Genomic DNA, 7348 nt, shown 5'->3' with positions numbered 1-7348 from the left:
TAAAGGAAATGCTTTCAGCTTTTCACTGTTGAGTATGATGTTAACTGTGGGCTTGTCATATATGACCTTTATTATGTTGAGGTATGTTCCCTTTATGCTCACTTCTGGAGAGTTTTTATCATAAATGGATTTTGAATTTTGTCAGGAACTTTTTCTACATCTATTGAGATGATCATATAGTTTTTATTCTTCAAATTATTAATATGGTATATCACATTGATTTGTGGATATTGAAAAATCCTTGCATCCCTGGGATAAATCCCATTTGATCATGGTGCATGATCCTTTTAGTGTATTGTTAGATTTGGTTTGCTAATATTTTGTTGAGGATTTTTGCAAGTATGTTCACCAGTGATATTGGCCTGTAATCTCCTTTACTGTGATATCTGTGACTGGTTTTGGTATCAGGGTGATGCTGGCCTCATAGAATAAGTTTAGAAGCATTTGTTCCTCAGCAGTTTTTTGGAATAATTTGAGGATAGGTGTTAACTCTTCTCTAAATGTTTGGTTGAATTCACCTGTGAAGCCATCTGATCCTGGACTTCTGTTTTTTGGGAGTTTTTAAATCACTGATTAAATTTTATTACTGGCAATAGGTATGTTCATATTTTCTGTTTCTTCCTGGTTCAGTCTTGGAAGATTGTACATGTCTAGGAATTTGTTTATTTCTTCTAGGTTGTCCATTTTATTGGCATTTAGTTGTCCACAGTAGTCTTTTATGATCCTTTTTATTTCTGTGGTATTGGTTATATCTTCTCCTCTTTCATATCTGTTTTTAATGATTTGGGCCCTCTCTTTTTTTATTGATGAGTCTGGCTAAAGGTTTATCAATTTTGTTTATCTTTTCAAAGAACCAGCTCTTAGTTTCACTGATCTTTTCCATAGTTTTTTTAGTCTATTTCATTTATTTCTGTTCCAATCTTTATGATTTCTTTCCTTCTACTAACTTTGCATTTTATTTGTTCTTTCTCTAGCTGCTTTAGGTGTAAGGTTAGATTGTTTATTTGAGATTTTTCTTGTTTCCTGATGTAGGCTCGTATCACTATAAACTTCCTCTTTTAACTGCTTTTGCTGTGTCCAATAGATTTTGGATCCCTGGTTTTTCGTTTTCATTTGTCTCCAGGTATTTTTTTAATTTCCTCTTTGATTTCTTCAGTGATCCATTGGTTGTTTACCAGCATATTGTTTAGCCTCCACATGTTTGTTTTTGCAGTTTTTTTTTTCTTGTAGTTGATTTCTAGTCTCATAGCATTGTGGTAAAAAAAGATGCTTGACATGATTTCAATTTTTCAAAATTTACTGAATCTTGTTTTGTGTCCTAGCATGTGATCTACCCTGGATAATGTTCCATTTGAACTTGAAAAATCTGTATAATCTGCTGCTTTTGGACAGAATGTTCTATATATATATCTCTTAAGTTCATTTGGTCTAATATATTTTCTTATTGATTTTCTGTCTGGATGATCTATGCATTGAAGTAAGTGGGGTGTTAAAATCTCCTACTGTTATATTACTGTCAGTTTTTCTCTTTATGTCTGTTAATATTTCCTTTATGTGTTAAGATGTTCCTGTGTTGGTGCATATATATTTACAGTTGTTATATCTTCTTGGATTGATCCCTTGATCACTGTGTAATATCCTTCTTTGTCTCTTGTAACAATCTTTATTTTAAAGTCTATTTTGTCTGATAGAAGTATTGTTACCCTGCTTTATTTGATTTTCATTTGCATGGAATACTTTTTCCACCCCCTCACTTTTGGTCTGTGTGTGTCTTTAGATCTGAAGTGATTCTCTTCTAGGCAGCATATATACAGGTCTTATTTTTGTATCCATTCAGCTACTCTATGTCTTTTGACTGGAGCATTTAGTCAATTTACATTTAAAGTAATTGTTGATATGTATGTTCTTATTGCCATTTTGTAATTGTTTTGGTGTTGTTTTTGTTGTTGTTTTTGGTTCCTTCTTTTGCTCTTGTCCCTTGTTATTTGATGATTATCTTTAGTATTATGTTTGGATTCATTTCCCTTTTGTGTGTGTTTATACATTATAGATTTTTGGTTTGTGGTTATCATGAGGTTTATATATAACAACTTATATATGTATCCATGATTATTTAAAGTTGCTGATTTCTTAAGTTTGAACACTTTTTTAAAATATAAATTTATTTATTTCTTTATTTGTTTTTGGCTGCGTTGGGTCTCCATACAAATTTAAAAAAATATTTTTTTCTTTTTTTTTAATTAACTAATTTGTTGGCTGCATTGGGTCTTTGTTGCTGCATGTGGGCTTTCTCTAGTTGCGGCGAGCAGGGGCTACTCTTTGTGGTGGTGCGCAGGCTTCTCATTGCGGTGGCTTCTCTTGTTGTGGAGTGCAGGCTCTAGGCACGCAGGCTTCAGTAGTTGCAGCACGCAGGCTCAGTAGTTGTGGCGCATGGGCTTAGTTGCTCCGTGGCATGTGGGATCTTCCCAGACCAGAGCTCGAGCCCGTGTCCCCTGCATTGGCAGGCGGTCTTAACCACTGCACCACCAGGGAAGCCCTGAACACATTTTTTTTTTTAAATAATCTTGGGGTTTTTTTATTTTGTTTTGTTTTGTTTTTAAATTAATAGCTACTCTATTTATTTATTTATTTATTTATTTATTTATTTTTAGCTGTGTTGGGTCTTCGTTTCATGTGAGGGCTTTCTCTAGTTGCGGCAAGCGGGGGCCACTCTTCATCATGGTGCGGGGGCCACTCTTCATCGCGGTGCACAGGCCTCTCACTATCACGGCCCCTCCCGTTGCGGGGCACAGGCTCCAGAAGCACAGGCTCAGCAGTTGTGGCTCACAGGCCCAGTTGCTCCACGGCATGTGGGATCTTCCCAGACCAGGGCTCGAACCTGTGTCCCCTGCATTAGCAGGCAGATTCTCAACCACTGCGCCACCAGGGAAGCCCCCTGAACACATTTTAACAACTGTAACAACCTTGCATTTTTACTCCCTCCTCCATGTTTACTGTTTTAGCATAATATTTTACATATTTTATTTTGTGTATCCCTTAACTATTCATTGTGGATATAATTTTACTACTTTTGTCTTTTAATCTTCCTCCTAGCTTTATATGTGGTTGATTTACTACCTTTACTGTTTACTTGCCTTTTTGAGATTTTTTCCTTTTGTAATCTTCATACATGGCCTTTTCTTTCTGCTTGGTGAAGTCCCTTTAACATTTCTTATAAAGTTGGTTTTGTGCAGCTGAGCAATTTTGCTTTTGCTTGTCTGTAAAACTTTTGCTCTCTGCTTCAGATCTGAATGGTAGCCTTACCTGGTTGAATATTCTTAGTTGTAGATTTTTCCCTTTCATCACTTTAAATATATCACGCCACTCCCTTCTGGCCTGCAGAGTTTCTGCTGAAAAGTCAGCTGATAGCCTTATGGGAGCTCCCTTGTACATCACTTGTTGCTTTTCACTCACTGCTTTTAATATTCTTTCTTTATATTTAAATTTTACCACTTTAATTGCAGGGTGTCTAGGTGTGTTCCTCTTTGCGTTGATCCTGTTTGGGACTCTCTGTGCTTCCTGGACCTGGATGTCTGTTTCCTTTCCCAGGTTAGGGAAGTTTTCAGCTATTATGTCTTCAAATATGTCCTCTGTCCCTTTCTCTCTCTCTTCTCTTTTTGGTACCCCTATAATGTGAATATTAGTGCATGTGATATCCCAGATGTCTCTTAAACTGTCCTCATTTCCTTTTATTCTTTTTTTTCTATTCAGCTTCAGTGATTTCCACTACTGTTTTCCAGTTCACTGACCTGTTTCTCTGTATCATCTAATCTACTATAGATTCCTTCTAGTGTATTTTTCATTTCCATTATTGTATTCTTTGTCTCTATTTGGCTCCTCTTTATATCTTCTAACTCTTTGTCAAAAAATTCTGACTTTTCACTCCCTTCATCCATTCTTCTCCCAAGTTCTTTTGAGCATCTTTATAATCATTCCCTTGAATTCTTTATTGGGTGGATTGCTTACCTCCACTTCACTTAGTTTTCTTCTGGCATTTTATCTTGTTCAGAACATACTCCTTTGCTGCCTTAATTTGCCATTTTTATTTCTATGTATTTGGTAGGTTATGTTTCCTGACTTTAGAGATATGGCCTTTTATGGGAGGCATCCTGTGTGTCCCATTAGTGCTGTCCCCTCTGGTCACCAGAGCTGTATGCTCTAGTGGTTCTCCCTTGTGGGCTGCATGTGCCCTTCTGTTGTGGTGGGCTGACTACTGTGGGTGGTCTGGTAGGTGTGGCTGGCCCCTGGTCCTGCTGGTTGCCAGGCCTTGTGTTGTGTAGGGGCTGCCAGCCACTGGTGGGTGGACCCACATCATGTTGTGGCTGGCTGCAGAGCCCCAGGGGGCCCTGGGGCTAGTTGTAGCCCATTGGTGAGCAGAGCTGGGTTCTGGGTGGGTGTTTGCTCAGCCAGGGGTCCCAGATATAGTGTCAGCCTACTGGTGGGCAGGACCAGTTTTCTGACACTGCTGGATATGGGCTCTATGTTGTCCCAAAGCTGGTATTGGCCTACTGCTGAGTGCAGCTGGATCCTGGGGAGGCTGACTGAGGGGTCCAAGGTGTCTTGTAGCTGGCATTGGCCAGCTGGTCTGCATGGCTAGGGTCCAGGGGTGTCCAGAGCAGGTGTCTTCCTGCTGGTGGGTGGGGCCTGGGGCCAGGGTGTCGTGGGAATAGAGCCTGTAAACTGGTGGGTAGAGTCAGTTCCTGGGGTTTCTGGCTACATGGCCCAAGGTGTCCCAGAGCGGGTATTGTCCTGCTGGTAGGTGGGGCAGGAGCCCCAGGGGTTCCAGAGCTGATGCCATCCTGCTGGTTTGTGGGCTGAATCCTGATACAGAACGCTGTGGGGCTGCAGTGGTCTTGGAGCTGGTGTCCACCTGCTGGTGGGTTGGTCCATGGCCTAGGGGATCCAGGGCTAATGCTGGCTCAGTGCTGGGCCAACTTGTGTCCTGCAGTCTCTGGCTGCCAGGCTGGGGATCCTGGAGATGATGCTGGTTCTCTGGTGGGCTGTGCAGGGTTTAATTCTGGATCATTGGTGGGCCAAGCCAAGTCCCAGGTTCTCTGGCTACAGGGCCTGGGTGTCCTAGAGCTGTTATTGATCATCTGGTGGGCAGGGTGGGCGCCCGGGGGTCCCAGGGCTAATACTGGTCCACTGAGAGTAGAGCTGTGTCCTGGGGCCTCTGGTTACAGGGACCTGAAGGTCTCAGAGTTGGTGTTTGGCCTGCTGGTGGGTGGGGCGGGGTCCCAATGGCTAGCTTTGGGGCTCCAGGACTCCCAGGACTAGTGCTGGTGTATATTGGGTGGGGTTGTGTCCTGGGTCCTCTGTTGGACAGGGCTGTGTCCTGGGGCTGCTGAGGCCTCAGGAGGTCTTGAGGTAGCAGGCCTGCTGATGGGCGGGGCTGAGTTGTCCCCACACTGGTGCTGACAGGCTGGTGGGCGAGGGCAGGTCCTGTCACTAATAAACTAGAGGGAGGATTCCAGAATGGCACTTGCCAGCACCAGTGTCCTCACAGTAAAGTGACCTCCCCAAAATGGCTGCCACCAGTGTCTGTGTCCCCAGGGTGTGTTCCAATTGCCTCCTGCCTCTCTGGGAAGCTCCTAAAGACCAGCAGGTGAATCTGACCTAGGCCGTTTTAAATTACTGCTTCTGCCCTGGGTCCCAGAGTATGTGAGATTTTGTGTGCACCCTTTAACAGTGGAGTCTCTATTTCCCACAGCCATCTGGCTCTCCCGAATGTAAGCCCTACTGGCCTTCAAAGTCAAGCATTTTGGGGGCTCATCTTCCCAGTGCAGGATCCTTGGCTGGAGAGGTTGATGTGGGGCTCAGACCCTTCACTCCTTGGAGAGAAGCTCTGCAATTGTAATTATCCTCCTGTTTGTGGATCACCCACCCAAGGGTGTGGGTCATGACCATACCACATCTCTGTCCCTCCTACCCCCGTCTTTGTGGTTTCTTCCTTATATCTTTAGTTACAGAAGATCTTTTCTGCTAGTCTTCAGGTCTTTATCATCAATAGTTGCTCCGTAAATGTGATTTTGGTGGGCCTGTGGGAGAAGATGAGCCTAGGGTCTTCCTACACTGCCATTTGGCCACTTGCCAAACATTTTAGCTATTGCTCTGAGAAAGATGGAAACTATTAGAGTGATAATTTTGACATATGGCAAATGTTTTCCCTATTTATTTGTATTTTAATATGTTTTTGTTGCTTTTCCAGTTTTTTTAAGGTTTTTTTTGTTTTGTTTTTGGCTGCTCCACACGGCTTGCAGGATCCTAGTTCCCCAACCAGGGGTCAAACCTGCACCCTTGGCAGTGAAAGCACGGAGTCCCAACCACTAGACTGCCAGGGAATTCCCTGCTTTTCCCATTTTTATGTAGACGTATCTGATATAGAAAAGTATAGCCATGTTAAAAAGGCCCTTTTCCAAGGCTGTATATTCATTTATTTTATTTTAGTATTTAAAATGTAAAAATGAAACTATAAATTATTAATTTACCAGGTTTCATTTTGATAGGACATTATGAAGGAATCTAACTTTACTTTTTAGAATAGTTTTAATCATTCTTGCATCTCATATCCTACAACAGATTGAGTACAACTTTGTAATAGTAGAGCTCCCAAATGATTTCTTCAAAATTTTCTTTTAGAGGTTTTAAAAATTATCTATAATCCCATCACTAGAGAAAATCAGTTCCATTTACTTACTTGAATTTATATCATGTGTGTATGCATTTTGCCATCTATATCTTCTCACTTTTTTTAGTTTTCAAAGTGCTGTTTGTAAACCATGATTTTAATGGCTGCTTCATAATCTGCACAATTATTGGACTTAAGAATATGTTTTCAGGTTTCGTTTTACTGTTTTTTTAATGTGTGATTATAAATAACACGATAGTTAACACCATTGACATTTAATATTTAATTGAATTTATTTTTAGTATATCTCCTATAAAAGCAATACATGTCCACTGTAGAAAGCTTTAAAAATAACTGACAAAAACTATTTTCCAGAGAACCACTATTTAATATATACCAAATCTTTATTCATTTAACAGCCATTTTTCAGTACCTATTATATAACAGGTACTCCTTTAGATGTGAAACTTGTTCTTCAGAGTTAACATCCTTCTGTAAATTTAGTGATATGTCCTGTCAGCCTCCTATGTGCAGAAATGTGTGTGCTTTTTAAAAGGGACTATGCTTCTTAAAAGTTGCGTTGTAATCTGATTTTTCTCCTGTAACATTAAGAGCTTTTTTCGATGCCATTGAACCATCTTTTACCGTATTATCTTTAATGGTTGCAGAAGTATTATTTGT

This window comes from Balaenoptera acutorostrata, chromosome 4 (genome assembly GCF_949987535.1).
Source record: "Balaenoptera acutorostrata chromosome 4, mBalAcu1.1, whole genome shotgun sequence".
NCBI lineage: Eukaryota > Metazoa > Chordata > Mammalia > Artiodactyla > Balaenopteridae > Balaenoptera > Balaenoptera acutorostrata.
This window is presented reverse-complemented; position numbering follows the sequence as displayed.